At 38.3% G+C, this 19,105-nt stretch overlaps 1 protein-coding gene and 1 long non-coding RNA gene across 4 annotated transcripts in view; one reads left to right on the top strand and one right to left on the bottom strand.

Annotated features, from left to right (window-relative positions):
* The window catches only part of LOC116443092 (potassium voltage-gated channel subfamily KQT member 1-like), a 429,428-nt gene that overhangs the window by 132,230 nt on the left and 278,093 nt on the right, over positions 1-19,105 (top strand). The window lies entirely within an intron of this gene.
* LOC116443095 lies at positions 4,594-6,319 on the bottom strand. The gene is made up of 2 exons (XR_004239748.1): positions 6,285-6,319; positions 4,594-6,127 (listed from the first exon to the last, which is right to left on the bottom strand). It is a non-coding gene; the product is annotated as an uncharacterized LOC116443095 (long non-coding RNA).

Below are 19,105 nucleotides of genomic sequence, written 5' to 3'. Positions count from 1 at the left end.
TTAAGCACACCCAAGGAGTCTATAAATATTGGAAAAAATATGGATAATGTATCTAAACTCATTATTTCATTGTTCAGTGTGAGCAGGGTTGCTGTAGGGGTTGTTTTTGTCCTTTTCAACGATTCATATGCAGCAGGGTTGGACGAGGCAGGCTTTGATGTAGCTTGCATGCAGATCAAACCACAGGCTTGGTCCAGAGAGTGTTTGTTTGTCTGATGAGGGGAGGCTTATTTTTTCAGATATCTGTGTGGGATTTTTTTAGACACTGAAGTCTTTATTTTTCTCTAATGCAGTGAACAGATAGGTTAAATCCCAGCTATGTATAAATTCTCATGGATGTGAGCCATCAAGACCTATGTGGGGGATTATTTTGTAAACAAACTTGCAAAATCAAAAGGTAAGTGCCACTGGGGAAGTTAAAAAAGAATGGGGTTTTTTGCCTCAGTTTTCCTAAAACTGCATTTGTGTCTGTGTGGTATCACTTTCTAAACCTAATTTCAAGTGTAATGCCATAGAGAATGCTCATAGACATTGTTCTGAAGTGATTTATCCTCTAAATCACGGCTGTCTTACTGCCTGCCTTCATCTGAGCCTAAAAGTATAAATGAACTCCAAGGCTTTGATCTGGAAGGTTCAAAACTCAAAGGAGATTTTCCAGGGCTTTGAAGTTGAGCTCTAGAGGGGACAATGCACTGTGCACTTATTCACTGGGGGAGTGCTGTCATCAGACAGCCAAGACTTCACCAGTGTAAATTCATTACAGTGTTTGATGTAGCATTATTACATTACTATTTGTTTTGGTTCAGAGTCAGAATACAGAAAAAAAGGAGCTTCTTTTGCTGTTAGACTCCATTTGTTGATTAAAATATTAATTTATTTATGACAGAATTTTACAGAATTTTTTTGGAAAAGTGTCTCCTGGTATCACTCTTTCCACCATTAAATAAACTTCTGATAAACTGGTCAGAGAGATTCTTACTTCTATCAGCAGTTTTCAGTAAATGACAGCAAGCAAGGAAAAATTGATGGAAATTTAAAAAAAAAATTACCTAAGCTTCTGAAATAGAAGTAGGGGTTACAGGAGGTACACAGTGCCTACACAGCACACCTTCACTGTTAAATCAGCAGGCACTGAAAGTATCTCTGGATCTGAAAATATCAGAATATCAGCGTGGGATACAAAAACAAATAGCATTATGTGAGTTTCCCCAGATAACTTGATAAACACATTTTTGTTATTCCAAAGAAAAAGTTTTAGTTTTTTGTCTTTGCTGTTTCAGTTGAGCTGTGTGGCACCTCATTGGTAAAGAACATTTGATTGAAACCACTCTCTTGTGACCTGGACCAGATTAAAATAGAAGCTTTTGCAGATAAAAGGCTTGTAGGTTTATCTTTTCTGCTACCTGCTCCTGAAGAGCTGCAAACCCCTTTCTGTAATTTCATGGTCCTTTTGTGGGGAATGAATATCATGAGGCTGGGGACAATGGCATGCTGAGATTGGCTGTTTCAATAAAGACTGGATTATGATGAGGAGGATTTTTCCCCCCTCGCTGTCCTTGTCAGTTGGGATGATAACTAAACCAAGTCAGCTGGCACATTCATCTTGATATTTCAATTGTCACTGACTTTGTCTCGCTCCTTGGTCAGAAGTTAGCTGTTCTCCACCATTTCTATCTGGTGAGAACTCACTTCATGAAAATGATAGATTTTATTCTCAGTTCATCAAACAATTAAGAAGTTTGCCTGGGCTAATTTAACGATCACTATTGCTTATTATGGAACAGATTCCTGTTTTTTACATGCAGCTTTTTACTAGGCTTTTTTATCCTTCCTTGCCAAATTTCTGCTTGCTCCCAGGTGCAGTATAGTCTAACAGGTTAAATGCAATCCTTTATTTCCTGTTGCAGAAAGGTTTGTACTCTGGCCATGATGTTCCTACCTGGGAAGCAGACTGGATCCTTGGCTTGCTTCTGCTACTGACCTTAGTTGGAGCAATGGGTTGCCAGCCCTCATCAGAAAGCATGAGGGCTTTTGAGAATCTGTGGTGCATTTTCCTGCCATTTCAGGGACACATGAAAGTCTAGGAGGAAGAATATTATTTCTATCTGGTATTTCACTCCCTCATTGCAGCTTTGCTTACCTGTCCCACAGAGTGAGTGAATTTAAAGATAATTGGCCACTGCCTTAGCTGTAATTTCCTGCACATCTTAGGACAATAACACAATCAGTGGACACAGATGGGATCTCTGTAACCAGATTAAGGAATCAGCTACTAGTGAGTAGGTGCTTAAGCATGATAATTCTTTAAAAATATGACATCATTACAGCACTTTCTGAGCATGCATTCAGGATTTGTTTCCTGAAGTTAAACAGGAATATGCATCCTAGCATCCTTTAGCCCACAAATCTGGACTAGATCTAGCCAGAGGTAAAACCCCAACATGCCCGTAATACCTGTCAGTTCCCCTGCAGAAAATCTCTTTACAAAGTTAATCCTTTTTTTACTGCCCTACTTGCTAAGGTAAATATACTGTAGTGGGATGTAGAATACTTTTCCTAACATCTTCATCACTGGAAGTGATTGAATTTTCAGTTTAACCTATTTGTGGCCTGAAGTTTAGCTGAACATTTATAATGCTGAAGGAGAGCCCAAGGAAATGTTTCCTCAGCATTTTTCAAGACAGTGATGCTGCTTAGAACACTGAGTCAGATGCACAACATTGGTGTAAAAGTTTGTGCTCCCTCAAAAACGTTACTTGTGGCATACTATTTTATTTTAGCAGTGGTGAAGTCTGGGAAGGACCTGTCTGTGCTAATCACACACTCTGTGTCCCCAGCAGTGTTTGTCACTCTATTTTTACACAGCAAATGACAACTGAATGATAAGTGGTGTCTCATGGATGCAAAACTTGTTTTGCTCCAGTTCTCCTGGCTTTCTCCAAGTTAAACCATCTGTATACAAATCTGTATACAATGTTTATAATAGATTCCATCAGCACTACACCTGGAACTTTTAGTCTAATACTAGTTTTGAGAAGTAGCAAAAAAACAGCTGTCAAAGCCCTGCCTCCTAGTCCTGGTTCAACAATCAAAAAGGTGTAACTGTGTGGATAAACATCCAGGGTATTGTTGTCATGTGTTGCTATGGAAAAGAATACTCTTTATAAAGATTTTATTATCTGTCTTCTATATGAGTGCTGGCTAAGAAGGAGGGATGCTTACAGTGGTGTATTTTATTCTCCACAGGTTGTGAGTAAAAATTAAAACTGGGACTGGACCACTACAGGAGATCATTGTGGTTTAAAGCAAATGGAAATCATGAGGAAAACAAAGACAATTTAACGGGGAAAAAGAAGTCTGTTTTATATTGTATCTCAGGAACCTGGCTGTTGATTTGGGGAGGAATATGGTGACTTGTGAGGAAATTAGAGAAAAGTTTAACCATGCAGTTGGCTGATCCCTATGAAAGTGGATGGGAGGTGGTGTTTTGTTGGGGGTGGATTGGTGTGCAGTGTTTGCACAAAGAGTGCATCCCTTGTGTGCTCACACTGGTTTTGGTAATCAGACTGTCAGATCTGTGATTAGGAAAGCCTAAAATGTGTATTGGAACATAAAATAAACCTCAGAGTATTCTTCCTTAGGTTGGTGTGGTTGATTTGTTCAGAGGCTGATTTGTAAATTGTGCAGAAATGGAAGCTCAGGGTTTGTAGAAATCAGTGTTCAAGAGGAAGTGCAACTTTTCTCTTATATTGCAAGTGTTCTGTGACTGCAGATCAGCTTGCTAAAAGTTCAGTTCTAAAGGCTAGAAAGACTTGTGACATCTAGTTGAGCGTAAAAGATAACCTTTAAGAGCACTGCTCATATTTTCAGAGGTAAACTGCACAGTTTTTTGCATAGCAGCAATTAATATTGTTTATTTTGCAATAACACTCAGCTATCTCCTCCAAAGATGAGGTGCCACTGCACTGAATGTTTCTTTTTCCCCTGCTCCCCAAGGATCTTTCCTGGGTAGTGCCTGCATATGGAGTTAATTACAGTGATGTTAAGTAATGATAGGATTAATATTCTGGTTGAAACACAGAGAATTCATTTCCAAACTCTGCCTTTCTTTTTTTTTTTTTTTTGTGCTTCAAGGTACAAATCACCTCTACTGAGTTGTACTTGTAATTTCTACCAAATTTCAGAGTCTGCTAATTCTGACCTCAGGATAAGCTAAGCTTGCGTGAGTTCCCTTTGCAGGCATTCTCACATTCAGCTTACTACTACTTCTCTGTGAGTGAATTCAGGAAAGCTTGACCATTTTACTGCAAAAATCTAAATAAATTGAAGGGCTGAAGAGATTCCTCTGTGCTAAGCTTGGCATTCCTTCATAAGTGTAAGTAATGATTGATGTTTCACTCCCCACTCAGGCGATACCCTGCAGTTCCTGAATGAGAAAGGCTGAGCTAGCTTTTTAATTTACTAGTTTAACTTGGAAGTCACTTTCCAACAAATGTGGAAATGTTCTCTTTATGTAACTCACCAGCTTTGAGATATCAAGAGAAAACTTTTCACTAATTTACAGGAAAAAAATCCAGAAAGAACCAAGTAAAATATTAGTATATAATAAAGGATTTATTTTTCTGATCCATTTCTGGCTCAGGGTTGTACACTTGGGCTCTTACATAGCAAAACAGCTCTTCCAATTTTTGAATCAGCTACTTGAGGAGGAAGTTGAAAATCACCAGGAAACTCGAAGTTTTTCTTCTGAGATGATCTCTTTCCTCCCTCTTTCCCCTGTCTACTTCAGGGTAATAGACGTAAGAACAAATGTGCAGTTATAGAAAATAGTTCAGAAACGAAGTGGAGCTTGAAATAGTTATTGAGATCTCCTGTAATAGCTAATTCTATTACATTGTTTTTGATGCAATGTGTGTGGTTGGAGGGTTGGACTCACCAATTTATGATAAATCAAGTGACTTACATTTAGAGTAAGGAAACCAAACTTTTTGTTTGTTTTAAGGCAAGACAGATGGAATCATTTAAATATTTTGGTTGCTTTAATTATAAGATTTTAACTTGAGGTACATCATAACAGTCTTGTTTTCAGAAAGTTGCAGGTGTCTGTGCTTTGAAAACCATAGTATAAACTTCAAAACAAAACAATATCACCATTTTTGATGAATTCTGAGACAGTAAGCACACATTGAGGATGTGCTATATATTTCGCAGTGATAGTAAATATGTCCTTTAAAAAGAAGTGTGAGGGTTCTGAGCTTCCATGTGGAAGAATACATTTCCATGGGAGCCCCGCTTACAGTTGCTTTTTGGTAAAATACATTGTTTAAATTAGAGCAGCAAATTCTCTAATCTCATCACAACCAAACTTGCCAAACACCGGTTCTTTCACCAAAAAAGTGAAAATATGCTATCAGCTTGAAGTGTCATGGTTATCTGTTACTATCACTTTAAAATTTATGACAGTATTTAAAAACCCCCTTGATTTCAGGTTTCAGTTTCTCTCATTAAAGTAGTTTTTACCTCTCCGATCTAACCTAAATGGATAATCTACAAATCAGCTGCCAAATGAGTACTGTTGTAATTTGCTTTTATAGAGACAGTAATAGGGAAATGCAGAGTTCTACAAAGATACATCATTACTTGATAAGGCATTATCTACAGCAGCCTGAAAATGTTAAAACACTGTCTAATAAGTTGTTAAATAATTCAAGCGTTGTCCTCTTTGGAGTACTTTCAGTCCATTACATTTCATGTATAGTTAATTTATCCCATTCAGCCTATATTAAAATGTCAGTTTTACACTGAATTCTGGGGTCATGGTAGTGTGTGACCTTCTTGGGAAAAAACAATGGAAGTGATTCAGGATAAACGAGTGTGGAAAATGCTGTTCAGTGGTTTTTAAGTTCTCTGTATTTTCAGTAGGTTTTATGAATGAATAGTGCTGTCCATTTAAAAGAGCTTTTATTAAGTCTGCAAGGCCACAGATTTGATATGGCATTCCTGGCGTTACATTGTTAGGCAATTGCTTGGCATTTCTGAGGAGCTGGAAAGTGGTTTTTCAGAAGTGTGAAAAGTTCCTTGGATAATTCTGTTTGGATGTGAATCAGCAAAGCTCCTCTTCTCCCACCTGGAAGTTAAATACAGAATTTGTGAGTGTACTAGTTTGAAAACAAACCAGTGGGAGGCACCAAGTCAGAATAACAATTTAAGGGAGAAGTTAAAGAAAAGGAAAGAAAAAAACTCAAAGAAAACACTGGTTCAAACTGACAGAGTCAAGATACAACCTGAGTCCCTGTTAGGCAGGGTGGTGGCTGCAGTCCTCTGAAGCAGTGATCCTGTAGAAAAAAGGGTCTGCCAAGGCCAAGTGTTGATTAGGCTCATTAACAGAAGATAGTCCGGAGGGAGTTATCTCTGAGTCAGGCGGCAGGACAATGATGGGCCATTAACAGCAAGATAGTCTGGGGGGAGGAGGCAAGGAAACACTGCCCCACCTGATTTCAACACCTCACGAGGATGGTGATAGAATACACTGCAACCCAGGACAGTAAGGCAGGAATGATACAAACGTTTTGGCCAGCACCTTTTCCTGTGACTGAAAAAAAAAAATGCAGCTCCTGGAGTGTTTTAAAATCACCTACAGAGAGTGCTGTGGTGTGAGGGGAGGGAGAGGAGCGTGGGGCAAGAAGCTGAATCTGAGAGCCATCAATCACGCCCTGCACTTCAGAGACAACTTTTTTTTTCCCAGTAGAGCTGGTTCCAGAGTAAACCAGCTGTGGAGATGAGTTTAAAGTCCCTGAAGACCAAGACCTGCAAATCCACCTCTGTCCCACAGGGTCAAAGGGCCCCTTCTCTCACAGGCAGAGCTGCAGAGGGTCCCCTAAGCACAGGACTGCCACGAGACGGGGAGATTGTCAGATGGCAAGGGATGGCACAGGAGCTAAACCCTCTTCAGGCCTCCACAAGGGAACTGGGAAGGAAAGGCTGAAGTGGGAAAGTGTCCTCTCTGAAAGTATGAGCATCCAACACACTTCTCCATTTTTCAAAGCAGTATCTCAGGCTGTTTTCTCTGGCCAGCAAAGTGACGGGGCTTGAAAAAGGTAACAAATTGGACTGGCCACAGCTCCTGGCCAGTGGAGGCACCCACAGAAGTTTGGTCACATGAATCCAATTTTATTTTCAAGAACAAATGAATTGACAATAGGACCAGCAGATAGATATTTGATAATATTTAGGTTTATGATTTTTTGCATTGAATTTTCATCAGTAATTGTTACTAAGTCACCTTCCAGTAGTCCAGTCTAAATGAGTGGTGATACTCTCTGTAGGCAATGATTGAAATACACCTGGTTTTATTTTAAGCACTCAGGTTATATTATCATTTTTGTTGGTGATAATAGTTTATAGTCAATGCTCAATTTTTGTGAGTCATCACTTATGATTCATAAATTAAATGTTGCAACAAATGTATATATATATGTTATATATATATATAAACACACACTCTGTCTTCCCCCCCACTCAGTACCAGGCATATTTTGGATTAGATTGATAAAAACTGAAAATATTTAGGCAACAGATAAACTAGTTATGCTCACAGCAGGAACTATCAACAGTGAAGGTGTGTGTGGGAACCAGCACATGAAACATATCAGGGGAGAGTGGCTTATGACACTCATACCAGTCTTGACTAAATGTGTTATACAGAGATAGATTTAATAACCCAAGTTATTAATTATGTAAGTGCATTATATGTAGTAATGTAATTATTAACTGGGTGAAAATGTTTGATGTTGCTAATGGAGCTGTTTTCTGAAATTTTCCCCATTTTGTGCAGTTTTCTGTGTGAGCCACAGCCAGGGTAGGAAGGAATGGTTTAGCTGCAAGTGAGGGTACCCCTGTCCCACATACCCATAAATTCAAAAATTATCTCATGAGGAAAGTATAATACCTGTTGCCATCATCATTTATCCTTTGTAGCAGGTGTAATTTCAATCAGATTTCTGTGAATGACGTGGAAAGGTGTCAGGAGGGATACGCTGCTTTCTTCTGTATTGTGTAAGACACAAGCAACAGGCACAGGAGGGAACAAACAACTTTAATAATCCCACATCAGGGCAACAGAATGTACCAGATCAAAAACCTTTTAAATTGCCATCTGCTAAATCTTTAAAGGAACAAAATGCCCACAGCTTTGTTTCTTAGTTTAGCAGGAATGGTGTTTAGGACTAGAAGGCTGGTATAAACATGACAAATGTATTAGATGGAAGCAGAATATTATTAGACAAATCAATTAACATTTAATTCAGGAATTATCTACCAGTGCTTCTTTCTATGTTTTAAGGGGTTTTCTGTGTGCAACAGTTCTCAAGCACCAAGTTTGTTTTCAACTTCTACCCCAGAATGCAAGCAAATGGGAAAACCTGAGTCGAGGAGAAAACTCAACAAAGAGAGGAAATGGCTTTTGATGAATTTACTGGCAGTTCAGTGTATGTCCTAGTGGGAAAGCAGAAAATATAAACAAATCTTTTATTTGGTCTGAGCAGGTTTGGGAATACAATGTAGGCATTTATTGGAAACAAACCCACAATATAATGGAATGTGATGTTTTACTTAGTTTGGGGTTGTTTTATTTTTTTACAAAGCCTAACCCTTCTTAATCAGCTGGTTGTCATGTACATATTTCTAGATGAGCAGTACTCCAGGAATAAGAAGTGACTGCAGTTTTGCAAGTGCTTAAGCATTAGCATTTAATTATTACATTATTTAATTATTATTTAAAATTGAATTCCCTTGTCACCTGATGATCAATGTTAATTGAAAATGTCACTATCAGAGTTACACCACCTGTTGAGATCAGCTGAGGTGGAAGCCTATGGCCTCTGTCATTGTACCAGGGCTTGTGATGCTGGACTTTTGGGGTAAGACTAGGGGGGCATGTTCTGGTTTTAGTGGAAATTCTTATCTTTCTTACCAATCTGTTTTAATAAACGCACCTTGAGATTATAGGGGCTTGTTTTTCCCTTTCCTTTTGTGTTTTTAAAGAAGCTGGGGCTTGTGGGTCTTTGTCCTGCTTAACACTTGTGTTTGAGAGCCAAATAGATGAGGTCAGGAGGGGAGGAGGGCAGGGGGCTACTGCAGGTTTGGAGAACTGAAAGTTTGCTCAAAATGCAGTAACTTTGGGTGGTCTTCTCTGGATGACACATGGGAATAAGCATTTGAAATGTGACTCATTTTCAAATCAGTAAAAGGGGAAAGAAGGTGGCTCCACTTTATAAGTATTCTCAAGTTTTTCATTTTCAAAAGCAGCAGACAAGATTTTAATTTGCAGCAGATTCCTCTTTATAAGAGCACCAATCCGACACAATGTTCTGAGCTAAGGTTAAGCAGCTTGAAATAGTTAATTTTACAAAGCAGAGCAGTAATAACACTTTTCCCTGGCCTTTTCCAGGTTCTTCCTACTCCTTCATCTACTGAATAATGCATGAGGCTCTCAGAGATTTACACATATGTGGACTAGAACTTTTTAATCACTTTATATACACTCCCTTTTGTATTTTGAGAGTGAGTCTTTGCTTTTTTACCTGCTTTTAGATGTGGGAAAATCAAGTGTAAAGTTGAAGCAATTTGTGTTATTGCTGTATTGTTGATTTAGTTATTGTTAATCTACTTAGAATATGAAAAATATGGTGGTACTGAGCTTATATAATGTGGAAAGTCATTGACTTTTGAATAAAGTTTAATAAAATAAAATTTTTGAATAAAATTAACCTTTGGGTTAATCTCTGATGTAGAAGAATACATTTATTTTCAGCCAGACTCAATCCAGAATAATTATCTACAATAAAAATGCTCAAGATGAGTTTTCCAAAGGGTGGACAGCCTACTCATCTTCCTACAGAAAGAGAAAAAAGAAGAACCTGCTTTTGATTTGACAGATCAAAACATTCCTGCTTTAGGACCTGGTTTCAGGGAAAAAAAAAATTGATGAATACTTAAAATCAGTCATGAGAAAACAGAATAGTGAGGAGGAGTTGGGGAGGAGTGTGTTTTCCTTTTGAAAATGTTTTAAATCTGTTCATGAGGAGGAAAAACTATTTAAAGGATTTTCATTCAAGTGATACAGGTATTTTTAAGTCAAATGGGCAAAAGCTAACTCAAACATTCGGAAGTGAATCGATATTCTAGAAATGTCATGAATGCTGAAGCAGGTCACTCAGGGAGCACTAATCAAGGCTGGGAGCATATTACACAGCAGTAGGAGTGAAATGAGATTACATTCAGTTCATAGTGGTCATACCAAAACCCACACTTGACACTTGCTGCAATTACTCATCTGTGTCACTTCTTACAAATGCTTCTGATATAATAGAATCACATCAGTTTGGGGGTACAGAAAGTATTTTCCCAAAGGAGGCCTTTCTTGATATTGCAGCCATTTCCTAGGTTAAGTGTACCTCAAATAAATAACTTTAAATTCAATCCAACAGGGTTGTTGGAAGCTGTTTTCCAACAGACTGTTCTGGGTTGATTCTGTCTCCCAGCTGGCAATCATATGGTGCAGGTCACCCCCCCTACCACCCTCATTCTTTCTTCATTTTATTCCAACTAAGATTGCACATTCTTACAATAGTTAGAGAGTTGCTATTTTCTTGGCTTCTTCTGCTAGCACTTCTTATTGTTTAGCCTTATCCTGTTCCAAAACCCAGCTCCAATAAAGAAGAAACATTTGCTTGAACTGCAGGAGTAAATAATGACCTGTGTGAGTGAATGTGCCTGACAGATCAGAGATCATCTGTGCACAAGTAAGTCCTCTTGAGTTGTTGACTGGGACATTTATTGTGCTTAATCCTTAAAAATGATTTTACTTTGCACATCCCTAGGTGTGGAAAGTCATGGTAGGGAGCAGCTGGTAGGAGTCAGGGAACAAAGGAAATACAGGAGTTGGAATTCAGGACATCAAGGGCTCAAAAGGACAAAGGTGTCCAGAACAGCCTTTTCCAAATGAGTGTAGATGAAATTTCAGTTTAGTTAATTTTGATTTGCATACTCGGTTTTAAAATTGCCATATTGCAACAGAACTTTGAAGGCAGAGCTCAGACTCTTTGTTCAGACCTGTTCTCCATTCTCCCTTTTGCAAACATAGAATTCTACCAGAGAATTTAAGGCTAAAACGAAGTGAACGAAGTTTCAGGAGTTCCCCTTCCTCTTGTAAGAAAGATGTTCAAGATTTCTTTAAATTGTTCTTTTATTCATTTTGTGATTGGTCCAAACTTCTGGAATTGCAGAACTTCAGACAAAGTCTGTATTCTTTCTTCTAAGCTGGGAGTAATTCAGTCTTTCACAATTAGCAGTCCTAAATCCTTTAAAAAAAATCAATCCCCATATATCCATGTAACTTGGCCAGTCTTTCTTTTGAAAAACATTGCATTGAGACACATGACTGGGGAATTAAGACTGCCTCATACTCTAAATGCACAAAAAGAGAAACTTAGGATGGTGCAATCAACTTAACTGTGATGTTTTCTGGGATTTTGCTGTTAAATTCTCTGGTAGAATTCTATGTTTGCAAAAGGGAGAATGGAGAACAGGTCTGAATAAAGAGTCTGAGCTCTGCCTTCAAAGCTCTGCTGCAATATGGCAATTTAAAAACTGAGTATGCAAATCAAAATTAATTCCCAAAGGTCAGGGCCATGGACTGCTCCTTCACTTAAGGTTATTTTCATACTAGATTAATCATTTCAAATACGTGCTATTTAAGTCAAAATGGTTGAGAATTAAGTTTATTAGTGGTATAGAAAATGTCAGATTGAGGTTTTTTGAATTAAAGTAATTGTGATTTGACCCAACTCTCAACTGTAGCAATTTGATGTTAAATTAATTTGTGGCACAGTTAAGTCACAAACCAATATATGACTGTAGCCAGCATGCCAGCTGGATCAAAGGGGCACCTGTGTCTTGAGAGAAAAGTGATGGTTTATTTTTTTTCGGCTATATCTGTCTAAATTTTAAGTTACTTTTCTTTTTCTTCCCTGAAGAGAAGAAATTGAATTTTCATTTCAAGCCGATTCAAATAGGCACCCAAGCTTTTACCAACTCGCACACTAGCCTGATGCTCTTTAAACATTTGTAACTGTGGATTTGAGCTTGCAAATAACAACTTAAGTGGATTTATCTTGACTTTTGCATTTTAAATATGTTCAGGGTTTTTTAATTTCATTCAATTAACTTTTCCTAAAACAATGCACTATGCAAGGTGAAGGTTCCTGGTTATGAGGGTGATTTGAAGTTTAAACTCATTTTTAATACCAGTGCCCTCAGTTTTGAACTCTGTTTCCTGCTAGCATTTATGGCACACAAAATGCTGATTAATACAGTGGATTTTCAGGAGAGCTGTTGTGAATAACTAAACTCTCTTTTTCTTCAGCTTGCTTAGATTTTTTTACATTACTTGTATTTTTTGTCTGGCTCCTGGACAAGCAGTGAATTATCTGCAGTTTGACTGGGGTACTCTATGATTTGCTGCCTTGCAAAAAAAAATCTGGTTTCACAAAACAAAAGTGTGTCTCCATACATATTGGTTCAAAAATATGCTATGATTTCATCTTTGCTGTCACCAAAATGAAAGGTCTTTGTGGCCAGCTGAGTGCATTTGACAGCTCTGTCATTAAAGTGGAATAACCCTGGAGCAAAGGGGAAGATGTTTGAAAAATGACACTTTATGGTCAAGTACTGGATAGGAACACTCTGTCCAGGGATTCTTTGTGCTGCTTATGGAGATAGAGATTTCCAGCTTTAGAAATGAAGCTAGAATTCAGGTTTTGCTATTAGAGGTGGCTGTTTTTATTACAGCTTTCATACTACAGTAATAGTTTTCATTGTAAGCATGATATCATGGCACTACTGAACTGTGTGTTTGCCTTTCATACCCCTAGTCCTTTAATTTGAAAAATAGTAGTGTTTCCTGGGCATTCAGTGTTTTATTTGAGCATGGAATTCAGAAATGTATTTCCACAGTTGCAGTTACTTTGCAATAGCACACTCGGCTTCTTTTAAAAAGTGACTGAATTTTACTTTCTTAGATTTTTAATTCTGAAACTTTTTGACTCTGTTGCAAAGGGGCAAAGGAATGCAGAGCAGTTATGCTATGTCAGTATGTGACTGCTCAAACATTTGTCATTCTTAGAGGTTCTTGTTTTTATTGAGAATACTTCAGAAAAGGCTTCCAGCAGATAAGTATATATTCATTTGTGTGACCATATATATGGAGAGAGGGTGACCTCTTTAAAATACTAGTACTAGCAGTGGAATAATAAATTACCTATTTATTTTATCTCCTGGAAAAATAAATCCATCATTTTCTTATGTATGCTCTAGGCCTTTGCTGAGTAAAAAGTGCAATGTGAATCTCATCCAAATTTCTGCCATCAGTTCTGTATATTACATTGCATTTCTTTCATTACATTTCCATCAGGTCTGAAATAACTCTACCAGGTCTTCACATGAGTTCCCTGAAATTCAGGCCACTTTCCTGTAGTGTTGTGTATGACAGCAGTTTAATTGGGGCAATACACTTAGAAATGCGTGTCAGTGATAACAAATCCATTGTCCCTCCCTGTCAGTGCTAATTCGTTCTAGTGCTGGAAAAAACTTTCATTCAAGGCTGAACTGTCCTATTCCAAAAGCAACAGTGAATCAATGGGAATCAGCATCCAGAAAAATGAGTCAGGACTTTGCCCCAGGGACCTCTCTCCTGGTGCCCAGTGTGCCAAGAGCAGCAATGGTGAGTGGCTTTTACATCAGTGAGGGCAAACAGCTCTCTGAATTCAAACTATTTCAGAGCCACCCGGGGAAGAGCTCAACTCTTCAGGAAAAGAGCCAGTGGTTTGCTTTCAACAAGGAAAGATGGAACCTTCTCCTGATTTAGCCCTGCTTTGACACGACACCGTCTCCTGTGACGTAGATGAGCTGGGGAAATGGGACTCAGAGGAGGAGGGTTTGGCTGTGTGGGTCTGCAGAAGTGCTGGGGAAATCACCCTTTGAGAGTAGGTTGCTGTGGGTAGGGCAGGCTGAGCTAAGATGGAATTATCCTGAAAAGTGAGGAAAATTGTCAAGCAAAATAAAACAAAAGAGAAAATTATTAACAAGAAGTTTCCCTAGGCTCAAATGCAGGAATGGTAAAGTGCATAAGCAAAGGGTGGGGGACTGCAGCAGCTTTACAGAAAAGGGTTCAGATGTTATTTCACAACCAACACAGAGGATTAGGCAGCACTTTCTTTTCTCAAGAGAGCAAATAGCACCTTGGGATGTACAAACAGGAATGCAACTTTCAAGGAATACAAAGTAATCCCACAAAACCTCAGTGGGAGGGAGCATTGTGTTCAGTTTGGGGTAACAGTGTTTAAAAAGCAAAAGAGATTCTAACTGAGAGCAATGAGGATGATCAGAAAGTTGGACAATTGGACCTGTGAGGAACCTGTTCTCCTGCCTGGGGAAGGAAAGGGAAGCTTGACAATGACTGTGAGGGTTTGAGAATTTACACAAAACTTGTGTCAGGAGGTAGGAACTGATATACCATAGACACTATGTACATTTATACACCATTTCCCTGACAGGCAAGATTTAAACTAGGGCATTTACTATAGCAACATGGATTTAGGAGAAATCTCATGTAAACTTTCTGTCTCTAGGAGATGCTCTCAGACTGTACTGAAGGTCTTTGAGAGGAGGCTGAGACAGGATTTATATCAGAAATGGCATTTGTGTAAAGCCTGCTGCCTTAGGAAAGGGGACGTTTCTGAAGCCCTAACCAGGTAGAGGGTGGGACAACACTACTACAAAACAAGTATTGTTAATTGGGATTGTAGCTGTCTTTTGCACACAATTTTGAAATGTAAAGGGATTTTTTTCTGCTTTTTATTGGATACCATATTTTCTTTTTAGAAATTATCAATCATCTACTTTTGAGATGAATGTTTTGAAATTCAGTTCTAAGCATATTATACAATTTATCAAAAAATGACGTCTGTTAAATATGGCATTTGAACTGCCCATGCCAGTTGTGTTTGACCTCCTTATTTTTAGTGCTCTGAGCACAGAAGAGTAAAGGGGAACTTGAGGATTTGAGAGAACTTAGTTTCCTCCTAGCATTACCAGATCTTATTTTTTCCTGGGGTTGCAGAGCCACCCATCCACAGGAGCACATTGCTGTCACCCTCAGGTGTCAGAAGCAAACACGGGTGACCCAGCAATATCCGAGTTTTAAGTAGGGCTGCTCTTAGGCTGTTTCTTTTCCTTCATTTAAAAAATGTTACCAGGTAACATGCTGGAGGATTCTCGTCATGATGACCCAGAAAAAGGTAGATTGTCCAGTTCCAAAGCCACGTAGGAGTTTGTCTAATAGAAATGGTTGAAATAAACCAGTCTGAACTCGAGGTTTTTTCTGTTTTAAAGAAAAAAGTCGGCTGTGTGTTTTCTCCACTCTCTCGTTATACACTCTAATCCATTGCTGAACAGCTCCTCCTTTTTGTGTTTAGCCATCACCTAACATTTGACTCTTCAGCGTTTTTTTATTACATTTTGACAGTTTTCATTGCATCCTCAGACACCTGGTAAATTCTTGGCTGGAAACTGTTTTTAAGTAACACAGAATCAAACTCACTCTGCACTTGAAAAAACTCTGGTAGGAGCCAACAGCATCTTGCTTTCTGCCGAGTAGGTGTTCACTGATCCAAATCTCTAGCTCAGTTCTGGTATTCCAGGTTTATTGTGGTTTTTCATTGCACCCCTACCTACTGCATGATGAATTGTTGGCTACCTGCAGAAAGGGCTGAAAAACTTCCAGCAAGTTTTCTGCCATGGTGAATCTGTTTCTGCAGCGCTGTTTCTTCCTGAAATGTGCACGAAAATATCCACAAAGAAAATATTAAGGCCAGAAGACTTCCTGTCTCTTGTGGCTAAACTCTAACAGTTCAAGGTCAGACAAATAAGTCCCTTGAAGGACGTGGGAATGCACATCTCATTACCTGCAGTTTCCATACCTAAATATATATATATATATATATATATATATATATATATATATATATAAATGTATGTTTTATTTTTCCTTTGTGTTGGGAAGTAATTTTTTTTTTCTTCCTCTCCTGGAAGTCAAAACATGAAGTCTATCCGGTCTCATTTTCTTGTGGGTGAGAATGTTGTTGTCAGCTCTGTTAGCCTTCCTTTTCCCCCCTTGCCTCAGTGGAGAGGTATCAGATGTTTATTCACTAGTGCCCACTGGGCTCTTAGTTAAGAACATGTGTCCTGGCAGGGAAATCATTAGTCACCAGTTTTTAATGTAGAAATTCATTTGTTTAGTAAAATTATTTCTATGCCATAAGTTAATAATAAATGTTGCAGGGTGGGAGGTGTTTTATTTGTTTTTTGTTTGTTTTGTTTGGGGGGGGTGCAGTTTAGGGGGACAAATTTTAAAAAAGCTAAACTTTTTAAAAAATAAACCAGTGGTTTTAGCTGACCAATATTCTTTGTGCTGTATATGCTCCATTTGTCATGTTTGATTCATTTCAACTTAGAAGATGGAATTAGCCCGGTCAGCTCTGTATTTCTTTGTTATCTTTTGCTTGCTGAAAATCATGATTTAGCAAGGAAGTATTGTTTCAGCTGCCAAGATATGAAGCTGACTTTAGAAATAAAATCTCTCAATCTAGAAATTTGGATTTGCCATTAGAACACTTGTGTCTGTATTTCAGCTTCTGATCCTTTTTTGCTTACATAACTAGATATAGTTTCTTATAAGTGTTTTATGTGTAACATCGTACTTCATTTAGTCATTAACCAGCATAGCTGTCTGTGTCTTTTGTACCAATTAAGTCAGTTTTGATGTCACTGTGATTATTTGACTTTTCTGTGCAGACTCAATAAACTTAGTTTGGCCTCCTTTGGGGAGACAGATGATAAATCTCTTTTGTCTTCTGAACATATGGTTAACTTGCTTCAAATCTCCCTTTCTGGCTGTCAGTCAATCATTCTCCAGAGCTCCAGACAGGAGTTACTCCTAATGACAGTATCCAATCACGATTGGCTGGGATGAAAGACAAACTCTTTTTTTCTCATGTAAGAAAAGCCAGAGTAAGCAGAGTAAGCTCCTACCTTTGCACAAAAGGGCCACATCCCCTCCCTGCTCTGGGTGGCTGCATCCTCACACATAGGTCAGCTCTGATGTCACACATTTAGTGGTAGAGCATGGCTTTTCCTTGTTTGGAAAAAAGAAATTAACTTTTAGTAATATGCTCATTGAGTTCTAAGAGGAAGAATTTTAGTTGTGTATTTAAGTTTCTGGTACTCCTTTCATATATCACATGCATGTTTCTGAGTCAGACACTATTCTGGGCAAGCTGTTCAATATGTTACTCTTTGTTTATTCGATAGTTTCAAAACTTCTGATAAATGGAGAAAAGATTCATTTTGCACAGTCTGAGTTATGTTCTGAACCTCAACACGAGATAGCAATTTCAAATGAAATACATTTAATTTTAAAGTGTACTGAAAGATATGGAGGATGTGTAATTAAGGATTGTTAGGGGTGTTTGTGGCCACGGTGAAGCATTATCACGGGTGCACAGTGGTGTTACAAAACCTCTACTGAGATTTCAATGTATGAAAAGATTATTGTTATGTATTGCTGGTTTATAAAGGGTTCATAAAGGCAAGTCTTATTCTTTTTAATCCATTTAGATCATATTCCACAACAAAAATGTGCTGACCTTGTATGTTAGCAGGAAAGGGCTTAGCTGTTTATAAAATTCAGGCCCCAGGCTCAACAGTAATGAGTAAGCTAACCTCTAGCGAAACTCTTATTATTAATTTGCAAAAATTAAGAATAGGTGTTGAAACCTCTAAAAGAAGGGAAATAGAAAGTTCAGCTTGAGCCTTCTGTCCATTGCAAAGTCCTTAAGATTGTAGCACATAGAGTCAGATGCTCTAGTGGGAGAGGCTTTCTTCTCTTTATACATATGCATGTAACTGGACTATTGTACACTACTGACAAAGACAAATCCTACTTTTGCTCAATCAGAACCTGAACCCAAATAATTAAAATCGAAAAAAAAAAAAAAAAAAAAATCAGTTACCCTCTCTCACACCCACCTTTCTTTCACTTATTAGCACTTTTTACCATGTCCCATCTCATCCCTGCCCAAGGTTTCTTGCTTCAGGCATATTCAGAATTTAATCAGAGATTCAAAGATGTCTAATTTTTATTTAGACATCTTTGAACTCCAAATATGTGCACAGATTAGAAAGCTCATAGCTTAATATGTTTTGGGGTTTTTTTGAACCAGCCTCCAGATTTCCTACTGCTGTAAAGTCTATCAGTCAACACCTTGTTTTTGGAAGTCCCAAGGTAAATCCATGAAGGGCTGCAAATGTGTGATATGGATTTACTGAATAATAGTAAATCTATTTTTATTCAGTGTAATGAAAGCTTATCCAAGCTTAATTAATGCATTTGTTAATATTGCTGCACCAACTTCCTGGCACTGACATGAACTGAAGGCTTCAGTTACGTGCACCAAATAATTAAAACCTTGTGGTCAACGGTCTCATCATCCAGCCATGGTTTAACTGCTCACTTGCCACTTTCTGATTTACATCACAGTGTGGGGATTTTTCTTTCTAAACGTTTTACTGATGTTGTTCCTTAAGCCTTATCTCTCATTCCAGGCTTTTTTTATGTTGGGATTGATTCTCTCTTCATCCTGAGCTGGTTGGACTGTTGAAGTTATCACAGAGGCAGAGTTTTTCTCAGCACAGCTAGGTCTCTCTTTGCTTTCGAGGGAACATCCTTCTGTGCCAAACAGCAACACCTTAGATTTTTCTGTGTATTTTGGGTATTTCCTTCAATACCTCCACACCTCAGCTAACACTTCCAGTGATATCCAATGATATTAATTTCCTGCTGCTTCCACCTCCTAAGGCCACCAAAAGCCATAGTAAGATGTCCTGGGAAAAGCAGAGTGCTGTTCTTTTTCAGCTGCAGACCTTTTTCCCCCCACATACTTGATTAAAGAGGGGGTATTTAAAACATCAATGTAATGGTGAACCATGT

This window comes from Corvus moneduloides, chromosome 4 (genome assembly GCF_009650955.1).
Source record: "Corvus moneduloides isolate bCorMon1 chromosome 4, bCorMon1.pri, whole genome shotgun sequence".
NCBI classification, from domain to species: domain Eukaryota; kingdom Metazoa; phylum Chordata; class Aves; order Passeriformes; family Corvidae; genus Corvus; species Corvus moneduloides.
This window is presented reverse-complemented; position numbering and strand designations above follow the sequence as displayed.